General features: G+C 38.5%; 1 protein-coding gene across 7 annotated transcripts in view; it reads right to left on the bottom strand.

Annotated features, from left to right (window-relative positions):
* RALYL (RALY RNA binding protein like) overlaps window positions 1-26,130 on the bottom strand; it is a 407,281-nt gene extending 381,151 nt beyond the window's left edge. For 2 of the 7 annotated variants that reach the window (XM_074577354.1, XM_074577357.1), the window contains exons 1-2: window positions 25,881-26,003; window positions 24,889-24,975 (exon numbers count right to left, since the gene is read on the bottom strand). The gene's annotated coding sequence lies outside the window, so the exon portion shown is untranslated. Of the gene's footprint in view, window positions 1-24,888; window positions 24,976-25,880 lie in introns of all 7 variants that reach the window. The other 5 variants (XM_074577356.1, XM_074577359.1, XM_074577355.1 and 2 more) reach the window with 4 other exon arrangements.
* Window positions 26,131-26,719: the final 589 nt, after the last annotated feature.

Here is a 26,719-nt window from a genome sequence, read left to right as displayed (position 1 = left end):
CTTTACAAAGCCACATGTTTTGAGAGAGCTGTAGCAATTCGTCTTGAGACACGATGCCATTCCCAAAACTTCTGCTTGTAGGAGTCTTTTGCAGATCTTACTTACTTTGGTTTTGCATAAGCAAAACGAGTTTGGCCAATGGTTCTATCTCTACGTAGACTGATCCCAGTATAAACCTGTCTAGAAGCAGCTTCAGGCAGGAAGATCATCGCAATGCAGCCAAGACAAAATCACAGCCTCTCAGATGTTAATGGAAACCTTGCCTTTAACTACCCCAGAATGAGAATTTCACTCTCTCTCTCTCTGGTTTAACACTTGTCTCTACAAGACTTATTTTACAACTGTGAATAAATGTTCACCTACATCCAACAGACAGGCTTCGGAGCACTGCAGCTGCTTCACAGCGTGCTAACGGCAGAAAGCAGGACGCAGGGGTGATGAGCACAGCGTGGAGGTATTCCGCAGTGATGCTGAGCCACCCGAGCGGGGACCAAATAATTTCCCTTCCTCGCAACTAGTACAGAGAATGGCCAGGGGAAATAGGACAGGGCTCAGCCTTCCTGGCAGTCTCGGAATGTGGTAATAACTCCTTGGCTACTGGCAGCAAAAGGAATTTTTGAGCAGCCCTCCGTCACGGAGAACCACTTTAAGGAGTGCAAAGACAACTGTACGCCCTTTTACACAAATAATGTCACACACAGCTGTTGTGAATGAATGCCAGGTACGAAGAAAAATGCTTTCTCATGACTGGGTATTACACGTCCTCCTCAGTTTGCAAAGGTCCCTGTGTAATATCCATTTTTAACGCTTTCTTCCAGTCGCAGTACAATCTTCATGAGATAACCATAAATAAACTGGTTCCACTTTAATGAATCCGAGTATATCATTAGTGAACTGCGTTCTGTTATTTCAAATGGAACAGAAAACTATACACTCCAACAATAATAATTAACAACAAAATGCCTGCTCGTGATATATATATTCATTTATTTTGTAACACTGCAATGGTGTTCAAAGGCATAACTGAATTACACCTTGCCATGAACACTGAACTTCAGGACAACAGGTTTTCAACTCTTTTAATCACAAACTAATTTTTCCTTGCTGAGAAATACTCATCTTCCTGATGGCAAAATTTAATTAATGTTGTCTTAGGTTTCTGAGTGTAATATTGGTTGGTATTGTTGCTGTTATGAAGTAAAACAACTAACGTTGATAACATTGTGCATTTCCAACCTTTTACAAAGGAGTGTAATTTTAAAAGGACAGAAGAGAAAAATAAACAGACTAGACAAATATATAGCAGATAAAATATAAACATGGTCATATACTGTCAACTTTTAACAGGGGCTCCCTGTAGCCTTTCACAAACCCGAAAACGCATTGTATTATTCATTACTTCAATTTAATTACAGAATCATGAAAGCGAATTAGAAGAGACCTCAAAAAGTCATCCAGTCTGTGCCTTGACATGTGATGTCTGACCCGGGCATTAGTCTCAGTACGTAATCAATCAGCTTTACAAATTGAAGAATAAACACAATTTTCCTTATATTACTTACAAAAATCTATCTCAAAAAGTGTGACAAAACCCATCATAGGACAACTTCTTTTTTTATGTATGGAAACCCACATTAACCACTTGTGCTGGCCATGATTCATAACTCCTTTTTATGCAGGATAAATTACCTTGCTTCATCTTTCTCACCCAGTGGTATAAACTGCTGTATGACCTAATTAATATATTCTGTACAATAATAGGTCTAGATATTAAATACAGGCTATAGCAATTTATAATAAATGAGGTGTCACAGATAGAAAGCAAATTAAAGGAAGTATTAGTTATTAACCAGAGAAAACAATATAACAATTAAAGAGAGGACAATAGCCAGGTTACTTACCTTCCAAAAGGATGTTCCGTAAAAAAGGCATACAAGATGCAGTCTGCATTTATTTTACTTGGTTGAAAATTATTACTGAGCTTAATGGATATTTTTCATGAGGATTGGGCTGACTGATATTAAATGAGGGCAATTACCTTGACGAAGTATTAAGTAAAGAATTTCAGATGCATGATGTCAGGAACTGAGAAAGCGTATTCACAATAATATTAATCTGATTATTTTTATAATGAAGCATATTTTAATTTCCACTTGAGTTATTTCCTGATTTTTTAGAGATAATGAGCACTATCAGCTGCAAGTAAAGTCAATAGCATCACAGCTACCATTTCTGAAAGTCTGACTCTTCGCCTACACCGGAGAATTTACTCCACGGTTAATTCCACACCCAGCACTGCAATCCACAGCATTTGCACCACCTAATAATCCCAATACTGCAACAGAATGCATGGATAAGCAGAAGACATACGGAATTAGGTTTAAGAAATTATTTCTAAACAGTCTCCTCTATTTATTGTCAATGTTTCTATAGCAGAGAGGTGTAGTGATGCCTACTAGTAGTTCTTTACTTTCCTAAAATATACTTACAAAATGTTTAGAGCATGATATTACGTGGTTTATCCTACATTATTAAATCTGAACATTCCATATCAAATCAACGTAGAAAATATTTTTCAGAAAGATCATACTTGCTGCAATCTTTATTTATAATCCCCAATTCACAAACGGTGTCCTAATCATTCATGCAAATTAGCAGTTGTAATCAGTGGTGTAACTTTAGAAATGAACTTGTTTTATAAATTACACAAAACGCAATGGAAAACTCCATCCTGAGCTTAAAAATGTCAAGTGTAATTTTGTTGCATGTCAGAGACAACTACATATTCTATGTATGTAAAGAATTTGCCATGAACATAACCCACTTTAGTGGCTGTGGAAAATACAAAGATGCTCAGTAATAATAAATAAATACATTAAAAAATACAGTTATATTAAATTTAGCTTCTGCAGTGGGCCAGATCTAGCACAGGAGTAAATCAATAGAACTCTATAGAAGCTAAACTATTTCTGACAATTTGCTCTGGATCTGGCCCTCTATGTCTCACTGAAATAATTTTTTTAAATGATTAAGTAAAGTACTGCACATATAAGGCATTGATTTTTGTCATTGATTTTGTGCTGGCAAAGCTTGAGCGTTTTATGTATTTACAGCTGTCTGTTGGCAAGGAATAATTCATTCACTCCAAATGAAACACGCTCTTGAAGCTTATAAAACCAGCATTTTTCTAGACTAGATTTACAAACAGCTTCTTCAAATAAAAAGTTAGAAAATGTACTTTAAATCACTGAAACAAAAGCAAAAGTCTGTTTCTTGACTTTTTTTTTGGCTCGACAAATAAATAAGACAGATATAGATTATATTTTCCTCCCAAGAGACTGTTCCATTGGCAGAGAGCAAAGATCAATGATGAATCATCATCTCATAACAAAATATTTCCAGTGACAAAATGAAGCGTATTGCTTAGTATTTTTGGTTAAATACGTATGTAGGAAAATTTTGGTTGCCTGTCAGCGTGTCTTTTCCTAACTAGACAAATCCATCCATCATTTCGCAGGGAGAGCAGCCTTTCCTTTTTGGCTGATGAGAAGTAATTTCAGACGCAGGTCTAGCATGAGCAGAACCTACCTCTCATTCATTTCAAAGCCTCTCTTGTGTCATATTCTAACACGACAATAAAAAGCTATTACCTATATACAAGAGAATAACACCCTCACAGAGACCACCACCTATTCATTTAAACCACTGAGCTTCCCCCAAGTCTCAACTGGTTAATGTTTTATTCCAGAAGAAAATATTTATTTCTTCTCTCTTTTAGAACATGTGTCCACCAATGTGAAAGTAGAGAATACTGCTAGCTACAAGGGCTTTGCTAAAAAGGAGAATGAGTAGTAAAGAGAGTTTTTCCACACCTACCAGCCGTATATTTTCTCTTTTTACCCATCTGAGTGACCTTTGGTGAGCACAACATCTAGACTAGAATGTAGGTTTACTAGTATTGGGGGCTAATTTTTCAACATATCTATAGTGGTTGAAAACACAGCTGTTAAAATATTAGCTTTGAAATCTTACAGAGTGACGGATAACTCAATTTATGAATCCTCAACAAAAATTTTAATGGCTGAGGGTTTTATTCCCATTTCAATGATGGGAAAAAATAAGGCAGAGAAGGAACAGTTCAAAAGCATTGGAATGACCAGGAGAGTCAAGAGATGTAGAACAAGTTGCAAACCTAGCTCTGTCCATAGAGAAAACTGATGGTATTTAGGAAACATGAATGGGGTTTACGTTCAAGTTTTAGATTGACTGAAAGTTCCAGCAAATCAGCTTTAAACGCACTATTTACAGAAACTCTCACAAATAAAATCACCAAACTCAAATCTCAGATCATAGAATCATAGAATCATTTAGGTTGGAAAAGACCCTTGGGATCATCGAGTCCAACCATCAACCCCACTCTACAGAGTTCTCCCGTACACCATATCCCCCAACACCACACCTAAACGACTCTTAAGCACATTCAGGGATGGTGACTCCACCACCTCCCTGGGCAGCCTATTCCAGTCTCTGACCACTCTTTCTGAGATTCCAGGTGTCTCTTCACTGGTGAGGCAACTAAGCAGTAACCATTGGAACGACATGACCAGGACCTCTTGTGCACTATTTCATTAAAAATTAAGAGTAGAATAGGGAAAGTTTATACCACATTTCTGTCACCTATACGTTTTCTTAATCCCATACTTACATTATTATTGAGCAGTTTTTTTCCTTTCAATAAACATCAGTATTTGGCACACCATTTATTTCTGATTCAACTCACAGAGGCATATTCTTTCAGTTTAACATGCTGGTACTATGTTCTCAGAAATGTTCAGAGAAGACTGACTACAGCCACATTCTGGCAACAACCTTGCCTTTTTCTAGCATTGAAGAGAGGTAAGGAAAAGCTGCCTTTTAAGACCTTTAAGGATCCCACCAGTATGAGAGAATTAACAGCAGCTATAGCTTGTAACCATATCTTACCCCTCTACCCAATGGTACATGCCAGGACCCTGAAAAATTACGACCAGACTTTGACAATTCCTGCCTAAAAAATCCTTCTTGGGAGCCAATGGCAGAAATGAATGCAGCTGCTAATCTAAGGAATTACAAGGGTGAAAAGCAGGTAGGCAGATACCTCTGCTTTGACTCTCCAAACTCTTAGGTCCTTCATTAAGCGCAGCTTCCTCAGGCCCCAGAAGCGCATTTGAATGGGGCTGAATAAAACTTGCGGTGAAAATGCTTCGTCCTTACATTTTCCTATTCACACATTCAGAAAGCTTCTGCAAAGTATGTTCAAAAAAATTTCAAATTTTATCCTTTGTTTGATTGTTTTCAGGGATGTTACAGTATCATCTCAAAGATCCATATTTATCAGTCTTGAAAGATCTGCCAGCAGTGTGGGCATTCCCTAATAAAGCATAAGGAACTTGTCGTAACACCATTTCTTGCTGCACAGCTCCTTTTTTAAAATTGTGGTTTCGTTACGATACCTTGCATCGACAAGAAGGTATGTGGTTCCAACTAACAAAATAATTTGACTAACAAGAACAAAGAGCCTCTGAAAGACTACATGATATGCACACCACAAGGTCAACAGATCCTACCTACTAACCCATCTTACACTTTATCCATGAGGCGACAGCTGAAGCTCAGGTGCCATGCATATATTTTCGGGTTTTATCCCTTGTATATATTCATTCTCCTCCTGCACCCTTTCTTTCATACTGAAAAGCTGAGTTTCAGAGAGATTAAGCTAAGTAGCATATATTAACTATGGCTCATTACACATACCAATGGAAAAAAAATAATATTAGTTCTAAAACACAGAAAAGAAAAAAAAAAGTGTTACAGTAATGACTTTTTCAACTTATGAATATTTTTTTCTTTATCAAAAGATTTAATCCTGCAGTTAAAATTGCATCTTGCATGGCATGATCCTTTATCCCTCTCAGCCATACTGGCTCCAAAGCATACTTCCCAAACCAAATTGCCATTTTTGGTCCAAAGCAGAACAATCAGAAAAATGGTGTTTTGACAGCTGAGCATCTGATGACTGCATCACTTGAACCCTTCGGTTATTTAACCCTTCTCAAGATTTAACATAATAACATGCTCTATTGTATCTCTAATAATCAATCTAAAAATTGGGTTATCAAATGGTGGCACATTTATAGAGCATCCTTTACATTTAAGACCTCAGCAGGCCTAATTAATGCCAAAATTTCTGGGATCCATTAATACACTGTCTTTGTCAATAGGGTTTTTGCTAAGTAGGGCATACCTTAGTCTATGTAAAATGTCTGATTGATTATAATCAATACACTATTCGAGACACGAGACAGATTTTTCTGCAGCAGTGTGCAACGTAAAATGGCTAAAAAATATGCAAGCTTGTGCCCACCACCTTTCATCAGAAACAACTGACTTTCTAACTACTCTTTCGCTATGAATAATGCATTCTTCTAAATCCTCTCAAAATGCAAAGGAGAGGCTCTAGAGCTAAATAGCTTTCACTGAAAAGATGGTTTCCAAGTTTATCGTTTCTGTGCTCAGGTTTCATGTGCATCACATTTTCCCTCTCCCTCCACACACATCACACACATGCATTACCTCAACATTTTCAAAGCTCCATTAGTCATTCTGCAATAAGACTGAAATGGTCTTCCCAGTATAGAACTAATCAGTGTGCTTCCCACAACTTATCACTAAAAGGAAGCAAACCCCATTACATATGCTATGAACAAGTTATGAGCTAGAACCAGGTAATCAATTCTCCATTGATTTAATGGAGACATCTTATCAATTCATACCAGCTGTGAATATTGCTCACTATGTGTAAAAATGTCCCGGCCACGGTATTTTTAAAATTTTAGCTTAACTTCAAATAAACTTTAGCTTTGGTAGCCTTCTCGCCTTTTATGATTTGCTTATGAGATTATTTGCATTTGATTTTGCAGGATTAGTGAAAAGATTTCACATATGTTGGTAGCTCTGTAGAGGAACACATCCAGTTGACAGACGGAGGCTTCCACGTGAAACTGAAATCCTAAAGAGAGGAAAGGAGGAGAGTAGAGAGAGGGGCATCGTAGCAAAGGTCCAGGCACTAATTATTTCTGTTGTGCATACACATCCTCCAGTCAGATACCATGCTCCTCCCACTGTCCAGTACCTTTGCAGTTTCTACATGGTTTTTTTCTTTCTTACACCAGTCTCCTAAATATCTGCAGGAGGGAAGTCCCATAAAATGTTACTATACTCTCATTGTTGGTCAAATACTGAAGCTCATCACTGAAATTAACTAGATTATTTTGTTCAGCTCAAAGAAAGTTAACTTTAGTGCATGTATGTAGAAGTTAGCCATAATAAATGGACAATTTACATCAACAGGAAAATTATTTTCATACTGTCAGCTTTCTATAAGGAAAATATAATATCCCATATCTGCATTCCAATGATTTTTTATCTCTGTACTTTTAAACAAATATGGAAGAAAAGTAACTAATACAAGTGTTTATTTTCAAAGTGCAATCAATGTCATCTTCAGCCCTAATGATCATAGGAAAGAGACTAATAGGGAAGCTGTCACCAGATGAATTAATTAATACATGTTTAGTAAAAGAAACAGGTTGTTGCTGGACTAGTCTCCTGTTTTCCAGCAAATGCCCTTCATTCCTGTTCAATGGACAAGGAAATTCTCTTTCTTTATGCCCTGTCTTCCTACTGGAAAAACTGTGCCCACAGCCCAAAACACTGATCCTCTACAAGTGGTTTAGGGAGCACTTGTTTAGATGGGGGATTTTTACAGAGGATTGAACTGAAAAGAGACGTTTGAGCTGTGGGTTTGAAGCCACACTAACATAGCACTGAATTTGACCTAATAAACCATACCCAGAGTCTTCTGAAAGTCACATAAACACTACAACGTCTCAGAAACATCGAAGCTGGGGTGAGAAGGACTGCACATGTGTCTACACTGTAGATGTGTCCTCAGAAAAAAGGCTGAGAAAAAGATTTTTGGGAAAAATGTTGCCTAAAAGAAGCCTAGAGACTTGAGTGACAAAGTTCTCTCCCATTGCCTGCCTTCTGCTGTGTATAAGGAAACTTCTTTTTGTTCATTTTTCTAAATAAACCTGACTTCATAAAAATAATAATTCCATTAAGAATACTATCTAAAACCAGAAAGGACCTATGTAACCCCCAAATATTCAAATAGATTTTGTTTGGTAACATGTTTTTGAAAATCACTGATTTAGATTATAACCCTTTTCTATACACTATACATGTAATATCATCAAAATCCAAAATACTCTAATTTATAAACAGTTTTTGAAGTGAGATGGGAAAATTCCTTGTGTTGGAATTTGACAAAACAAAATGTTTTACATTAATATAAAGTCAGATGATGGCAAAATTCTTCCAAATCTTTACAGAGAAAAAAAAAATACAGAATTCTGGCTCAATTTATTTTGCAACAAGATTTCATTTTAAAGTGTACCCTCAATTTTATGAAGTTTTGGTTATGCCTGACATACAATTCTGAATGACAAAAAGGGGCAATTGTAGATGTCATTCTATAGCAGACAGTTGAATCTAGAATCCCAAAATAATCTCACCAGCTAGTTAAGTCTGACTTTAGTAATTGGATGACAATCTGACTACAGAAAACATCAATACTGATTTACAAGAAATCACACTTTATCTTATTTGGAACTAAAGCAATTTTCAGTATAGCATTGCAGAATAAGGTATTATGAAGGGAATTTTCCCCTAAGATGCAACACTTGCATTTCAACTGCACAGTAATTTTTTGTCCACAAAATAACTATATAATTCATAGTTATGTAATATAGACAAACTGGTGAGTTGCAGGATTTAATCATATTTAATTATGTGATCATGTAAAGTATAAATTTACAATATGAAACCTTAAAAGATGTGCATGTTTGCTGGTTGGCAGGAGAGAAGTTCTTACCTCAGGAGTCAATTCCTTTATGACCAAGCGGAATCCTAACCAAAGCCTAAAGCCACAGCACTCCCCACCCCGCCACCGCTCCTGCACGCTTTGCATTAGCTAGAGGGACACTAAACATGCAAATGAAACCATGTGTTTAAGCCAGACTATCAGCTCATGCAATATCTGTGATTCTATTCTATGATCTTTCCATGAATTCCTATCGGCTAACATTTGGTTTCACTGAAAGAAAGTTATTTCTTTTAGTTTTGCTTTTGAAAACAACTATCTTATTTTTTAATGATTCAGTTGTGGTCTAATACACAGTGCTGGAAAAAAAACCCAAATTGTCTCTCTGTTGTAAATAAGTAGAAATCTACATCTTATCTTACACCATATATCATACAAGACAAGATCGTGTAAGATATAAGACAACTTTTATATATATCTCCTATATGGTAAATGAAGGAACAGCTTCAGCAGCTTCTCATAGATTCCCTTTAACTGTTGGGTCACAACTACTTCCATGAAAAACATCTCATTTAAATCGAAATTAGCTGCATGTCTTTTCAAAATTTCGCCTACAAAATGGCTCTAGGATTTTTCTGAAGATTTCACTGGGATAATTTCACTATTTGTTAACTTGGCTTTGATGTCTCTTTCTGCTCCATCTGCTTTGAAACATACCGTTATTATTCGATTAATAAAGACCCTCTTTTTTTTTTTTTTTTTTTTTTAGGTTGAACTGTGTTAAAAGGTGTTGAGAAAGATAGTAACATAAAAAAAAATAATCTCCAAGTGAAAGAACTATTTCAGGACTTATAAAAAGGATACAAGGACAACGATACCATATCTCAAGCATAACAGAAGGCTTATATACTAAATATATAGCATGAGATAAAAACTGCTAGCAGTAACAAAGTATATTTTTAAATGGATAAGGATATTTTCACTGGTTATCTTTTCAATATACTGCTGGCGAGAAGTTGCGACTGAATGCATTCACCGAGGTAATGCATGCAAATACATTAGATGATTTCACAATGACAAGAACTTAAATATTTACACTCTGTACATTATTTTGAAAAAAATAATTGTTATTATTGAATATACACTCTGCTGCTGAATCCTGAGGACTCATGGTGGGTTGCAAGCTGCATATAATTCATATGGTTTCGAGGTTGGAGCTTGCCCTCAATTTTTTTAACAACCTGCTAATCTTGTTTCATGGTTGGGTTCCTGTGCACTTTGGCAACACAAATCAATAATAGTTTTCTTATGTTATCATTACTTAAATGATAAGCATTCATAAAGCTGAAAGGCTTTAAAATCCTTAGCTGAAATTTGACTAATACAGTAAGTCCTTAAAGAAATTTTACTGTTCTAAACGTAAATAGGCAAACACATATGGGAAACTGAAGTTCACAAAATCCAGAGGATGTCTTCCCAGAGTTTCTACTGGGATACAGATACGTCCCGGCTTGAGTGGTCTGCTCTGTTTGTTAAAGCATGCTTCTACTTTACAACTTGCTGTTTTGTTTCCTTATACACTGATGCAAATAGAAAATATAAGAAACTTTCAAATTTATAGCTTCAATAAGAAGCTACAAGGCAATGCTCCAAAACAATTTTCATAAATAACTGTCTTTTTAAGCTATCGTTGTTACATATTTCATAATGAAACTTCAAATATATGTGTCTAGACATGTAATCTCCCTCAATGTAGTAAATATAGATTGTATACGTTCAAAAAACACTATATTGAAAAAAGGTAAGTAGGTCAGCAAAGTCAAGGAATACAAAGTTGGAAAGTGCCAGAATTTGGGAAATTACAAACTCCTATCTTTTGAAACTACTTCAGGAGTTTCATCTGAACCACAATACTAATCTATTTAATGTATTACTACATCTTAATTTTGCAAATATATTGCAAATGAATATTTATTTATTTATTAATTTTTAAAAATAAGTTTCTGCTTTAACCATACTTTCTATGGTATATTTTAAGGTTTTGTTTTTCTACAGAATATGAAGTTGTTGTTAATTGTTTTGATTACTAATAGATATTATATTTACTTTGGTAAGATAGTGTGATCTGTCCCGATGTGTATCTAATTGTACAAGGTATCAATTGATGTATCAAATTATTAATATGGATAAACTATAAAATAAACTATAAATAAACTATAGGCCAGTATAATTTATTCTTGCATCATTATTCTGGTGTTCTACTTGTTCTTCTAGAAAGCAGCTTCTTGTGAGAATACCATTTTTTTTCTTATTCTTTAGTACCAACAGAAACAGAATAACGAGATAGCTGGACCTTGTGTTTGACCCACTACATCAGCCCTTTTTCGCACTTTTAGTATACCAGAAAAAATATATACCAACCCATTTACTAGGAAAAACAACATTGCCTTTTTTTTTATATTAAATCAGATTTTTATTATGCCATCTTCAGAATCGCCAATTCACCAAGTATCAGATTGTCTTTTCTATTGAGTTAATACACTGTTCCACTTTTATATCAGAAACACATCCTATTGTATTGAAAACAGAAGCCTGATCTTGCTCCCAATGAAATCAATAGCAAACTTAATTACAAAACAAGGAGTATCCTTGGATATAGTTACACAGGTACACCTTCTACATATCACAGTACACTCTGTATTGTTCGAAGTACATGTGACTGGGAAAGATAGCCTTTTATGAGAAAACATCATGCACAATTTCTCGTCTTTTTGCCATGGTGTAATCCAAATGGACTCATGTCAAAAGCGTTGCAAAACTGGAAGTGAGAGCGATACCTGACTCCCAGTTTCTATGTGGGCTCTGTCTTGCTACAAGCTACACATAGAAAGCTACACGTGTTATGTTCAAGGTGTACCTGGTATGAGTGTCTTTTGACAATATTTCCTTAAAATATCTTTCATATATGAAGTATCTTATGGATGATGATGGCAGCCTTCATTCAGCCTTGTTTCCACCACAATTCTGTTTTCTAGGCCAAATAGAGATTGCCACCATATTGAGTAATCTACATTCTGCACACAGTAAGTCTTCCATAAAGATGCTGAGGTTGGGCTTTTAACCCTGTATGCAGTAGAGATGGCCAAAATTCTCCTGACTTTCAAAAATACTCATGCTTGTTATTCTGTGTGAGCAGCAGTTAACAGGTGAGTATCATAATTTGGAAATCTTGCTTTGAATTTCATGGATGAAGACTAATACCAGAAGACTAATGCAATTTGTTTCCAAATTTACGCGTTACATGTAGCATCTGATACCATGAGATATATTTTATATCACATGCCAGAGCTCACAAAGCATTTAATTTGAAAGAAGCAGATTATAAACATATGTAAAGAGTACTACCCTTTCAGAATAGGATCAAAGCTTTCAAAGTTTTCATTAGGAAGTTCCTTGCTTTAAAGGTGCCAACTCTATTACTCCACTTCTAAAAAGATACTTTACTGATGCACTGCAAGGCTGTAAAACATAATAGCAAGCAGCTGGTCATAAAAGAAATTGATGATTATGGATTATACTGTAGTTACATTTTGAAGTGAAATGGCAATTGCTATATGAAATTATCTTGTCGCACTCTGAAGAAGATAAATGTTGCAAAGCAAACTACAAAGTTAAAATACATATTTGTAGCAGAGATGATGGCACAGTAGAACTGAGAAAAGGCAAAGGATTTGAGTCAGCCCAAGGAAGTCATCATCACTCCACCCCTGATTTGAAAAACATTTCCTTCAGATCCGTTTCTACAGTTCCATCTTCATCTTACTTGTGTGGGCAGTCTTACTGACCTCACCAGCACCAGTGGCTTCAAAATATCTACTTACAGGAGTAAGAAAGTCAGATTTCTCCCCATTGCAAAATGACTCTAAATTCTGAAGCATGGGATGCATTGCATCGCATTTCAACAGCAGCTGAGGGTGAGTTTCAAATTGCATAACTTCTGTTGTATCGTCAGCTAAAGCTACCTAAAGTTAAGGTAGGCTTCCCTTCACTGATCTTAAATGACACTTCAGGCTGGAAAACATAGTCTAAGTCTCAAAGAGCTATGCAGATTGCTTGCACCAGTGCCTTAGAAAAAATAAGCTCCACCTCAGACCATAAATTCTTGAAGCCCAGGGAAGTCTCCTGTGAACTCTCCCCCTTTAACATTCCCAGGGGAGGGATGTGCTGAAAGCAGTTCTCTGGTTCAAGCAGGGGGATGGACATGCTCTCTGCCAGTCATGTCCTGGTGCATCCAGTAGTTCCTGTTAATCCTGTGGAGCAGCCGCAGCTCTCAGTATGGTTCTCCGGGGAATCTGGGTACCCCACTGAGTTGTCCCAAAGGGCTTCTTCAAGGTGCCTGATTTTTGTAGAGACTGCCCAGAGACCCAAAATACCAAGTCCAGGGGCTCTGAGTACCCTGCTGAAATCAGAAACCTACAATTGAAGTGTGTGCCCCACGTAAATTGGGCACAAATAATTCAAATCTAAAAAAATGTAAGAACAATACATCAGGCAGACTTCAATACCAATGGAAATTTAAAGTTTCTAGTCAGGTAACGAGGCAACAACCAGTTGCATCAGTTTACAGTGCATCTCTTAAGAAAATATAAAATTAAGTTCTCCTAAATGCTACTAAAATTTAACATATCCTTAAACATAAAAACCTTGAAAGAAGTAATTGTTTTCTTGCAGTTTTATGTACTGTACTTTTATTTAATAACATGTTTGCATTTATCTATTATACCTAGATATGCATAATACCGAACAATTTTGTCTACAGTACTTTTCTTTAAAAGTCTTCTTAGGATATTAAATTTATTTCAGCCTTTTTGGACCTCATCATTCTGCTCTGGACCTGTTCCACCAGCACCTGCAATAACTACCTGTTTCATCTGGAACCTGTTGTGTGGCCAGCAGGTCGAGGGAGGTCATCCTCCCCCTCTACTCTGCCTTGGTGAGGCCGCATCTGGAGTACTGTGTCCAGTTCTGGGCTCCCCAGTGCAAGAAGGCCAGGGAACTGCTGGAGAGGGTACAGCAAAGGGCTACCAAGATGATTCAGGGATGGAACACCTCTCTTATGAAGAAAGACTGAGGGATTTGTGTCTCTTCAGTCTGACTGAGGGGGGATCTTATCAACGTTTATAAATACTTAACGGGTGGGTGTCAGGAGGATGGGGCCAGGCTCTTTTCAGTGGTGCCCGGCAACAGGACAAGAGGTAATGGGCACAAACTTAAGCATAGGAAGTTCCACCTAAACATGAGGAGGAACTTCTTTACTTTGAGGGTGGCAGAGCACTGGAACAGGCTGCCCAGAGAGGTGGTGGAGTCTCCATCTCTGGAGACATTCAAAACCCGCCTGGATGCGTTCCTGTGCAACCTGCTGTAGGTGAGCCTGCTCTGGCAGTGGGGTTGGACTAGATGATCTCCAGAGGTCCCTTCCAACCCCTGTAATTCTGCAATTCTGTGACATCTAACACCTTTCTTCACTCAGTTACAATAACTGATTATAGTATGTAATAAGCAATTGGGAATTCTTATTATTTGTCATTTAAAGAATTAAGTCTGCAAATTTGCAACTGGGCTTTGTTTTTTACTGGCTTAGTGGCTACTTTTTGGCTTTTTTGTATCAGGCAGATTGGTATAGGAGAGCCATAAGACCAATTTCAGCTCCAGATTTAGGAAACACCTTCTTAGAAAGACCAATTACCGAATCCACGTATTGTATTAATACTCCTAAATCAACCTTGTCAGGTAGAAGGGTTCCTGGTGGGAATGGCTGTGAGGAGGCAGGCACGCATAAGGAATGAAAAGAGGTTTGGCCAAAGAGTTCTTTTGATCTGAGCTCTCCTCCACCTTCACAGTAGCTGACCATCCAGCTGGGAAGAAAGGCCAGACGCCGGAACCGAGCCAAGTGCTGGACCAGCACTGAGTAGTGGGGTCCCTATTTCTTGTCTGTCTGACAGTCACACTGCACAGCAAAAAATCAGATTGTATTTTTTACTCTGGTTGGAGTATTTGGCCTACAAAGCTAAATAATACACTGTAAAATTCAAGACTAAAAGAATTAGGAATAGTTTTTAATCTATACTCCTACTAAGATGATGGGGAGTAAGAAGAACCTCTGAAAGTAAAGCTTTTCAAGAAGGGAAGGTAAAAAATAAATAAGTAAATAAAGGCCAGTAGAAAGTCTGCTTTTGGATCTAGAAGAATAAAACTGAAACACTGAGCTATGGGCACGCTGATTTAAAGGGCTCACCTTGGGTATAAAAGGAATGAGAAATCTACCCTTTTTTTCCTTTGTCTCACTCATGAAGTATGAAACCATTCCATACTTTGATAGTTAAAGATGTAAGTCTACTTTACTACTTCAACAACCAATTTGTGAGGAGAAGGCTATATCTTGTTTGCAAGACTTTAATGGTTCTGGTTTTGTTCTTTAATAAAAAACGGAAATGAGTAGTGAAGTATCTGTAGACCTGATGAAAGCTACGGTGCTGGAGAGGGAGAGGGGCCTGAGCCTGAGGGGAAGATGAGGAGAAGCAGGGACTGAAAACATCCCCATTGTCTGGAGCCTTAACTCAACTGATGGGGATTTTTTTTATCCATTTCTACTGCTGCCGCTCCTCCCTCTCTTTCTACTCCTCTCCCCTCTTCCATCCCTCTCCTATTGCTTCCTTTTCTTTCATCCTTCTGAGCTGTGCCGACACCAGGGGAGAGGTCCAGAGCAGGAGGGACGGTCCAGCAAGTCTGAAATAAAAAAAAACATTACAAATAAAAGATAAAAAGGATCCAGAAATTCAAATGAACGCACCCGATATTTTAAAATATGTTTTCCTCTGTTTGTCACTGCAGACCAGTGTGATACGGGTCTCTATGACAGGGCTGATTTTGATCTTAAAAGATCTGAAAGTGAAAAGCAGCTGGTCTTATTCTGATTATGATGAATATTTACAGCATTCATTAATATTTGTGACCAAGTATCAAGAATTTCTGAACCCATTTTAAAATTTCTGAGATGAAATGTCACACTATCTAGGATGTTAATTTGTGCATCAAATAAAAAGAAAAAAAAAAAAATCATGGCATTACTGAAATAGCTTATTCCCTTAAACTAAACTGTAATTATTTTTCTTGTAATCTCTCCTTTCACAAGCATGTCCCTGAACAAAGTATTCCTCATTCAGGGTTCCTGGATTCACCCAGAGCAGCTGGCAGAGTTAGACCCAGTTAGATCCAAATAGCACAGTTTGGCTTATGTGCCCTACCCTCATTGAGAAATTCAGTTGTGCCCGTCTATGTCCTGACAATCTCTGGTCATGCGACCTTTATATTCCCGTGACAACAGTGTGCTCCTAACTCTGAGCCAAGACGCGTGACTGAAAAAGGAAGCGTTATGGTGCATAAATGAAACAGAGAAAAGAGGCAAAAACTTCTTGAAGTCAGCAAAGGGTTTTATCCTTGTAAATCTGTTGTTTGTGAATACTGCTCACATAACGCATTTTTGAGGGACAGTACAAAAGCCTAAGGTAGAAATACAGATGCATTGCGAGGAACAAAGATGAAGACCAAGAGGTGGTGAAGTGTATAACATGAAACAGTAGCTGCAGCTAACCACTTAGAGTCCCCAGAGCATATTACTGCACTTATTGAAACAGTTGTTTCAAAGGGCTGAGAACTCCAACTTCTTAACTCCTCTTCTCAGTTCTGACAAGTCCGTAAGATTTCCAAATATGTTCAAACCATTATAAAGTGGCTGTTAGAGCTCACAGCTGCATCTTACTTTAACGTGGTAGTAACACTACAGTACTTGGGCAATTAACTCTTACTATGCTGAGTTCTGTGCTTACTCCCTTTATACCAAACAGTTCATTTCTAATTTGGACTCAGGTTTTGAGGATAATATCACAGCATACTGGGCAGTGGCACAAACTGGCCAGTGCTTTTGCATCCTGCTACTCGCAACGACTCGGGACAGGTTTAATCCAAGCCACTGAAATAAACTTTGTCTAAGAGATGATTTACACAAAGGTTAACACTCAGTCCAATTCCAAACTTCTGTAGAAAATTACTTGAAACAGGGTAAAGTACAATCTATCTGGATATTCAAAAACACAGGTTTTACCATAAAAAGTATGTATATGAGGACATTAGCAGCATGCCATCTATAGCTAAATATTTAACTTACTTTGCCTGGATCCCCTCAGTCCACAAACTGTTATTTTTGCTTTTTTATCTTTCAAAAAGCCTCCTTCAGAGTCATCTAGAACTCTCAAATTCAGGTCTTCTGCTGTTTGTTTATCTACTAATGATTTTTTAACACTGTGACTCTATATCTACATTCATTTACATATGTAAAGTGCAAGTAGATGATTCCATTGCCACCCACGTAATCCTTAACTTTCAATTATTTTCAACAGTTTCTCAGGTGAGGTCCATGATTGTACCCAATAGCTCAAGTCCATGGATTTCAGAATAGGACACTGTGAGGAGAATTCAGATTGTAGGGTTACATTACAAACAGCCAGAAAACTGGGTGAAGCAATGGAAAAAAGGTATGAAATCTTAGCCCCAACAGAAGCCTTTGGGAATTTTTCATAGTCCAGAATGGATTCAAAGTGTTTAAAAAGACATTTGCATTTCTGTAAAAAAAAATTACTGCAGAAGTTGAAAAGAAATTCAAATAAAAACTTAAAGCCATGAAGATTCTAGTGGCCAACAAATAAGTTTTCAACCAAATATTTCATTAAAAAATTACTATTTCAATAGATGCATGGGGAAAAAAAAGTATGACATTCATCTCCTATAACTTCATCTATCAAAAAGTTAGAAATCTAGTTTAAATGCCTCATCTAGGTTCCCTCTCTCATCAGTGAAAAGAGAGAGGCATTTTAGGAAGGTTGTTAATCTCAGCTATCCATAGGTGCCTCTCTTGGGATGTAATCTGTAATTCTCTGGAGGTGTCTATATATCTCCACTGACTACAAAGCCTTGAGCGACTGTGTTAGACTTCAATGACTAACTTTTAGATGGCTAAAATGATGACTAGCTTAGTTCTGAAAACCTATTTTTTAAACAGCAAGGTTAAGTGAGATGAATCGAGCCTTTTGTGTGAATCACTTTATCAAAAATCTACCGAAAAAAAATGTTTTGACAGGAAATTCTGACCAGCATATGTATCACGGATTTTAACAGGACCAGAGTTTAATTCTGCACCTTTCTGTTTATACGTCACCTTCCAGAACAAGGCACATCCTGTTGAATGTGCTTTTCTCATTAAATAATAAACAATAAAAAGAGCATCAACGTTCTGATGAACTATTCCCTTAAAGCAAAAGTGACATAACATCAAAATTTAAATGTAGTTTCCCTTTTCATTGTGCATAATATACATTAATTGTCTACAACTGACAGGTGCACAACTAGAAGATGCTAACCTCTCCAGAGCCAGTCTTGCAGTTGTCACATTTACAGAACTCCCATTTAACTGGAAGTTGCGTACGTAGGAAGAAAACATAATTACATCCTTCTTCTTCTGCAGTTTGAGGAGACACAAAAAGATGATGTAAATTCACACAGTACAGAGTACATTAGAAAACTGACCTACTGTGCAACAACGTTTCAAGTGTTGGGTTTTATCCTGCAAAATCAGTGGCAAATACAATTTGAGAAATGAGATAACAACACTGATATTTTTGTTACTTAGAACACAGTCTAATTAATCCTTTTTGTAGGTACCCAAACAGGAAGTTTTGTTTCAATTATATCTTCAGGGTGTCTGTTTCATAGACGCTGCATGACAGTTTGCACAGAACATTTTTAAATGTTATATAACTTACATCCTAATATTTATTGGGTGAAGGATCTTTTGATAAAATATCGTAACTAGGTAGAATTTCCCTCTTTTTTTGTTGTAAAAAGTAACTCTGCATTACAGATCAAGCTCAGAAGCATGACGATGCAATTACTGATAACACGGTATTTCATTGTAAATGTCAGTGAGTTACTATAACTCCCTCTACCCACAAGAAGGGCTGTTAGCATTCAGTAACCCTTGAGAACAGGCCCAGTGTGCAAAAATGCATACAACCATCTTTGTTACATTCATGCATTCTATTTTTTTTTGCATTTTATTCACTCATATTGTTCTAATAAAAAAGATGCCTAGGATAGAGCAAACACTTTAGTACTTTTGAGCATCAAACTCCACTACAACACAATCAAACAGATATGACTAGCATTGTCAATGCTATGCAAATGTAATTCTTTGAGACTGAAACTCCAACTCTTAAGTCAGACTCAAAATACTCCATGCAAGGTATATATGTGCAATGCCTCTTCCAAATCCACTATTTAACAAGATGTGTCTATTTGATGTAGATTCTGTCCAGCTTCTATGCAAAACTCTCACCAGAAACTGAGACACATTTTGTTGAATGTACCGTGCCAGCATGATGGTTTTCTACAGAACAAATTTAGCCTTGCTTCAGTCAGGTGAAGAATCCCATTAATATTTGATTTGTGGCGGATAGCCCCTTTTTGTTGACCCTGCACAACACAAAGCACATGCCTGACTCGAGGGAGGATCTTGACGAAAGCAACCGATGTGACTGAGCAGGCTGAAATAAAGGCTGTTGGTACGGAATACAGTTGGAAGGCTGGGACCTGACCTTCACCAAGTCATTTAATAATTACCAAGGGCCAATAATTATCATTGGATCCTTTATGGTTTTTTGTTCTTTAAATAATAATGATAATAATAATGGCCTGTACTGCCTTTTGTAAGCTATGGCTGTCCAAGGGACTGAGAGCAGTTCTCAGAGGACCACAGAATTGTCCATGGAAAGTCTCAGCTGTTTTCAGAGATCTGCATTGACTTGATTGCTCAGAGACTGCACGCCAGTAGAGGCAATAATCACTGACATCAGGAGAAGGCCACCTGGGAAGGGCGGCTGATGTAAACCAAGTTTAATCAGAGCTTTGGGTATTTTGGGAGAAAGACTCGCAAGTGTGCAAAGGAAAAATAAAGAGCCTGGGGAGTGTCATTCCTATTCCACCATGTTCATACCCACTGTTGGTCATCACTCATATGAAATCCACCCCTGGGCTCTACCAGCCAAGTCAGAGTAGAAATTATGATGTTTACTACCATAACCACAAAGGAACTACACGAGAGCAAAAAATCTCTGTTCCTGAAACTGAGACACAACTGCAAAAGGGTTGAGCTCTGACACCCTGGCACACCAGCCAGCATGCAGGGAGCCCAGGTTGGATACTGGGGAGACACAGGGGGAGTACCACACATGCAATTTGACCCTGTAGCTTTTGTCAAGTGGCAGTAGATAATATTGGTGTGCAAAAATTTACTACACAGAGAACGTTAAACTGTTCATTCTTCAACAAAAGTGTTGGCTAAGCCCTAAAGGAGATATTAAGATTTCTGCTAATTCTCTATCACACTAAAAATAGGTCTAAAAATATCTATCTATATGATTCTCTCTATTAGTCCACCTGTCTATCTTTTTATCCCAGAATACTACAATCATAAAAACAAACTAATTGTATTGATGCTAAGCAACCTGAGATTTACTTAATAATTTGCAGGTCTACTTGATTATTTGTTTTAATTGTTGGCAGATGATTCATTGAGATGGAAAATCACACTTCACTGTGCAAAAATAAACTTTCTCAGAAAATATTTCCAAAAGTGTAGTGTAAATGCTTTTGAAGGATTATGTACATTATAGAGATTAGAGTGTCATTTTGAAATAGGAACATGTAAAGATGAGAAAAAAAAATGGTACAAATTATTCTAATGTCTGTAGATGAAAAACAATAATCTTCAAGCCATTTTATTCTGGTAATTGTTCAAAGATCATAAAACAATATTGGTACCTTAACAAAGGTGAAAATGTTACATTGTAATCTTCATAACATTTAAAAGCAGCATTTTGTTTCCTTCTGTCAGTCTGGATCTGAGTTTAAGGAAGCTACAAACTGGATGACTACGTAGACTGTGTCACAGCTTACATAATTTTTCATTGGGAAATAGTCAACTTTAGCCTTCTGTTAAGAAATTCTGTAAGTATTTAAAACATAAAGGATTCAGCTCCAGAATTTGACAGAGCACCGCATCCTCTAAGAAGACCAAGGGAAGTTAAAAACAGTCAACTGAGGGCAGACCTATCAGTCTTTACAATCCTACACTTTAAACACTATTAAGCTTTTTTATCTTTTTATCTTTCGAAACCCACAATGAAAGGAATGAAGAAAACAGGAAAAACTACACTGTAAAAGAGAAATAAACTGCTTTTAGAATAATGCTTTAGAAGACTAGAGAGCTGGGAAATAAGCAACCTGGGAAGAAACTAATAAGGAAAAGATATTTTAAAAAGCATCGTAGCCAGCTTTCACGTTTATTCCTGATAGACAGTCCCTGATACAACATTGCTCAAGCCCATTCAGGTTCCCCTGGCTGGTATGAATACAAAATACTAAAACAATAAGTAGAAGATTCTTGCGAGTCTAACAAATCATCGTTGCAGGAGAAATTTCTAAGAGTTCCTTTGCTGTTACGTTCTAGGCAGAGAAATCCAGATTGGTTAGGCAGAGCGAAGGGAAGGTCTGCACGGGGCGAAGGCTGTTCCACCAGAAGAAGGCATGTCCACAGCACAGCTCCAGGTGGAAACATGGAGCTCTCTCCTGGGCTAATGCAAGAGCCAGAAACTGGACAGCCGTGTTTGCAGCTGAAAGCAGAACAGACCAGCTTGGACAGAAGAGGATTCAAATGCAGCTGCCCTACTTCTGCTGCGGCATGATTTTGGTGGGAGCCAGCCTCAGCATCCTTTCCCAATGCCGGCCACACTATTGGGAACTTCTCCCAGTAAGCTCAGCAAAAGTGAGTGGAAAGAGGCTGTGACTGTTCACTAGAAACATAGTCCGGAGTGGAGCAGAGATGTGGAGAAGGAACCTTGCTGTTTAGGGACAGCACTGGCACAAAAATAAAGGAACGTAAACTGTCTGAGAATAAATTCAGGTCAGGAAGGAGGTTTCTAACAGCCCGAAGAGCGAGGCTCTGCCCAGCCTTCGAAGAGGTGCAGTGGGAGTGATGGCCCAGCTAAATTCATACTGGAGTTTGCTTGAATCTGAACAAAATAAGAAGAACAGCCCAGCATCACAGCAAAACAGAGGTGACTCCACAGGCCTCTCCACTCCTATCTCCTATGTAGAAAAATGTGAGAAAATACGCTTCTGTTGCCAATTTAGGCCACTACAGCAGCTAAAAACATGTATTTATGAGTCAGTGCTCTGGGGACTGTACTGTTAATAACTTTTGTTCACCTGTCACATTTTTATTTGCTACTAAGTAGTGCTAATAATAGCTAGTTATGGAGGAAGAAAAGAAAAATTGCCTTCCAAAGCTTTCAGTTTACAAACATTTATAAATTCCTAAGCTCTCCTGATTATCAAAAAAGATGTCAAGAAAAACAAAAGATGCCATTTAAGTCTGGACACTCATCGCTTTCAGGAGTTAATGCAGTACAAGTACATCTCATACTAAATATAAGAAATGTAATTATATCATCACTAGTAGAAACAATGCTGCAATTCTTAGACAAAATTTTTATTCATCTCAAAGATCCAAAAGGACAATTCTCTTTTACACTAACTATGGCTTTCCAAACATGCTTTCAACAGCACTAGTCATAGCATAACTATGGAAACACCAAGCTGGAACCGATTCCACCAACCCAAATCCTACTGTGCCCACATACTGCAGGAGGTAGAGGTACCCTCTTTCAAAATTAGCTGCTTTATTCCTCTTTTAAACTCCTTAAGCTGTTTGATACATATGAAATCATAGAACCTCAGATTGTTGCAAACGAATTGTACGTATATTAATTGCCATGCTACTCGGACAACAGGTGCTTTGTAGATGAAATCTGGGTGCTGAAAATAGTGCATTCCTAAAACTTTCTTTCCCAGACTTCAAGATAAGGCTAGGTGAGCCGGATTAGATCTTCAGTCAGCAACTATCTGTACAAAATTACTCACATAATACACCTGCAATATTAAAAGGAAGGACGAAAGGAACACCATTCTGGAAACTGCTAGCCTAGTTACTTTATTTCAGTGCTTTAGCAATATCAAAAATATTTTGCTTACTGGCAGTTCTACATAATATAAAGCATTGTTTTAATTTAAAAATAAGGTTGGATGGAAATAAAAAGAGGGTGGAGGATAAAGTTTCAATCACTCTTGTATTTTAATGGCTTTCTTTCAAATTAAGTCACGAATTAAAATGTGGAGTATTGACCCAACAGATCATAACTATTTTGGAGAAGTCATCATAATCTATCATGCAAATATCTAGACAGTGTTTTTTTAGACACATGGATTATTGACCCTGATATACTGCCAGAAGTATTCCATCATGACAGAGCAGAAGCCATGCATAAATATATGTTAAATATTTTTATTATATTTAAGCTGCAAAAAGCCACCATAAATACATAATGGACGTGTTTCTACAAAGACAAATGAATTTATTTACTTTTTGACATGGCTAATTGCATGAGAGAATGCCGAAGACATCCTTATATACACTTTCTACTTTAAAGGAAACTGTTAAGTTACAAGAATGTAAATGTAAGTGTTAGAAGCCTCAAACTTCCGAATGCATTCATAGCCCTATGAATTATTTTTGCTTGTACCACAGAAAGAAATATATCCCCTGTAACTTACTTTAGTTTCCACAGCTGAATACAGAGCGTATCTTTATGGTCAGTTACAGATCCCTAAAACTGTTTATACAAAATACATTAAGCAATCTCATCACAATAAAGTAAACTATAGAGAACACTGCAGATCCAAGCACTCAGCACTTCAACTTTAGCATAATATTGCTATATTTCAACTATAGTTGAAAAAAAAAACCAAAAACAAACAACAAAACAAAACAAAAAGCAAAAAAAAAACAAAACAAAACAACAAACCACCCCACCAACCCAAAACCCTGTCATCTGGAAAAATCTTTCCAAATTGGATTTTAGAGAACCAATATCCTGCCTCTACATCAGGGGCAGCCTCTGTTAAGCATTTAAGTGCTCTCAATGAAAAGTAACAGTTTCTTCTCCAATCCTGAACTCTCAGTGACCGTCACGGAAAGTAACAGTTTCCCATTCCCTGTCAGCCAGTGGCATTAATAATCACCAAAACAAAACGAAACACCTTCAAGCAAATATCTGCTTCTGATTAATCTCCATCCCAACGAATTAAATGCATAAGAGGCAACCTGCTGCCCTGTTTACGCCTTTTTAATATGAGGAGCAGAAGTTGGATATAAGGGTTTTGCTGCCCTTAGGGCTACGAAATATGCCTCCTGTGGCAGTGAGCCAGCTCTCCGAGGGAGCCTCCTTTGCTGTTTCTCTCACAGCGATTTTCTAATGGATAATTTTTAAGCAGACACACACAAACAGACGAGTCACCACAATACAGGGCCAGGATTTTTGTTTTTGTCTAAAGTCCTGTAAGTATTTGTACTCATAATAAGGCTCTCAAGGTTTCATCCAGTTTCCGTTTGGGGTTTAGGGTTTATTTTAAAACAGGAGGGGGGTGGGGGTGGGGGTGGTAGCGTGTGTGTGTATGTGGGCAGGGGTGTCTGTATTCTTTTTTCCCGAGCTGCTCTCCCCTCTGTACAGCACAGCACATAAAACACCTCTCTTCAGCTTAACCGACCTAGGCTCCATCAGCGCAACATTTTGCACACATCCAAGCAATCACGAGGCAGAGATACTTAGTTCAGTCCTCTTGTGCATTGCACAGAAACCTTTAGTTAAGGGTGGAAAGAGATTTCTTAAAAAAAAAATAAAAAAAATCTCACAATGTAATTTACACAGCGTGGAAACGCCTACAAGGAGATGAAGTACCTGCACTGGGGAGATGTTCAGTTGTTCACTTCATCTTCCGTTGACAAGGAAACCAAATCGCACTTCATTCTCCAGGAAAACCTTCCACTGCCATCATTTGAAAATGTATTTATTTGTATATATGTATATATCTATCATCATCACCATCATCATGATAATAATAACCATCATAAAATACTGCTGGCAAAAGAATAAAAAAGTCAAGGTGCAAAATGTGCAAAAGTAAGGATCATCTCTTTGGCTTTCTGTTTTGCTTTGTTATCTTTAAGGAGGAAAAAAAGTATTTAAAAATGATAACTGTAACACGCTGCAAGAAAAGTTTCACATTATAAACAGGCATCAAAAACTGAAAAAGAAGAGAAAAAAAAAACCCTGCTGATTGCACTGAGTGTCAAAAAAAAAGAAACAATAACAAAAATAACAAAATTAACATCTTGCTCTGTGGCTTCCACCAGCATTGCAAGATTACAAACTCTGTGTAAACACTGCTGTAAAATGCATTTTCAATTCCCATCTTTTTACGAAAAAAACCCTTAAAAAGCACCCAAAAATAAAAATAAAACAACACCAGAGAAAATCCTCTGCAAAAAGAGTTAGAAACATGCCTTTTCTCTTATCTTTAAAAAATAAGCATCATATTTCACATCGCTTTTCTGTGCCACAACAAAACCAGTTGCATATATAGATATATAGCTACTAAATGTATATCAGTTGTTGCTGGACTGGCAAGTCTGTATTATTAATATTATCATTTTTCATTCCCAGTGACTCCCGGCCCCAGCAGCACCTTTTGCTCACAGTTTAGTAACCATCGCATGCTAGGAAAAAAAACTTGTCATCAGCAAAAGATCAAATCCATTTAAACAATAATCAAAGAGGAAGAAAAAAAAAAAAGAAGAAAAAAATAAAAACCAAAAAAAAAAAACCAAAAGGAAGAAAAAAAAAACAGGACAAAAAAAGGAGGACAAGAATGTCAGCGGAAAGGTACTCACCGAGCGGGAGTAAAAGGGAGGAATAAAAATGAGAGTTACTATAAAATACAGTATGGCGGTGGAAGAAGGAATGAGGCGCTTTTTTTTTTCTCTCCTCTCTAGTCTCTGCCTCCGGCAACCGCCACGTGATCCGCAGCCGGGCGGACTCGCAGCCGGGAGGGCGCAGCGGCGGCGGCGGCTCCGGGCGCGGACCCAGCCCGGCCCCGGCCCCGGCCCCGGCCCGCCCCGCGCCCGCCGCAGCCGCCCGCCGCCGCCCTGCGCTCCGCGCCGCGGAGGCCGCCCGCCCTCAGCAGGTGCCGCTCGCACACGCACTCGCACACACACACTCACTCACGCCGAGGCGCGGGCACGCACGCCGAGGCGGAGGCGGGGGGGGGGCGCGTCTTGCGCGGCAGCGCAACTTGCTCGCCCGGCGCTGCGCGAAGTTGCCTCCCGCCCGCCCGCCTGTTGCCCTGCGGCCGCGGCGGAGCCGCCGCCCCCTGCCCCGCCGGTGCGGCGCCGCTCGCCCCCGGGACTGGAGGCGGCGGGCGGCGCGGAGCGGAGCGGGGCCGGGGTTTGCCCGGGTTGCCGTGGGGGGGGTCCAGCGCCGGGCTTCGCCGTGTGTGCGCTGGGATGACCCCTCCCGGCGCTCCGGTAGGGGGCGGGGGGTTTGTGCAGGGGGGTACCGCGTGTGTGCGCGCACGCAGGGGGGTAGCCCCGCCGCCCAGCTCGCCGTGTGCGCGGGGGTGCTCGCCCGCCCCGTTCCCCGCGTGTGCGCCGGGGGTGCCCCGCCTGCAGCTGCGGCTCGGCGTGCCCGGCGGGCAGGGACGGCGCGGAGGGGCCCCTCCGCTGCCCTCCTG

This window comes from Larus michahellis, chromosome 2, assembly GCF_964199755.1.
Source record: "Larus michahellis chromosome 2, bLarMic1.1, whole genome shotgun sequence".
NCBI lineage: Eukaryota > Metazoa > Chordata > Aves > Charadriiformes > Laridae > Larus > Larus michahellis.
This window is presented reverse-complemented; position numbering and strand designations above follow the sequence as displayed.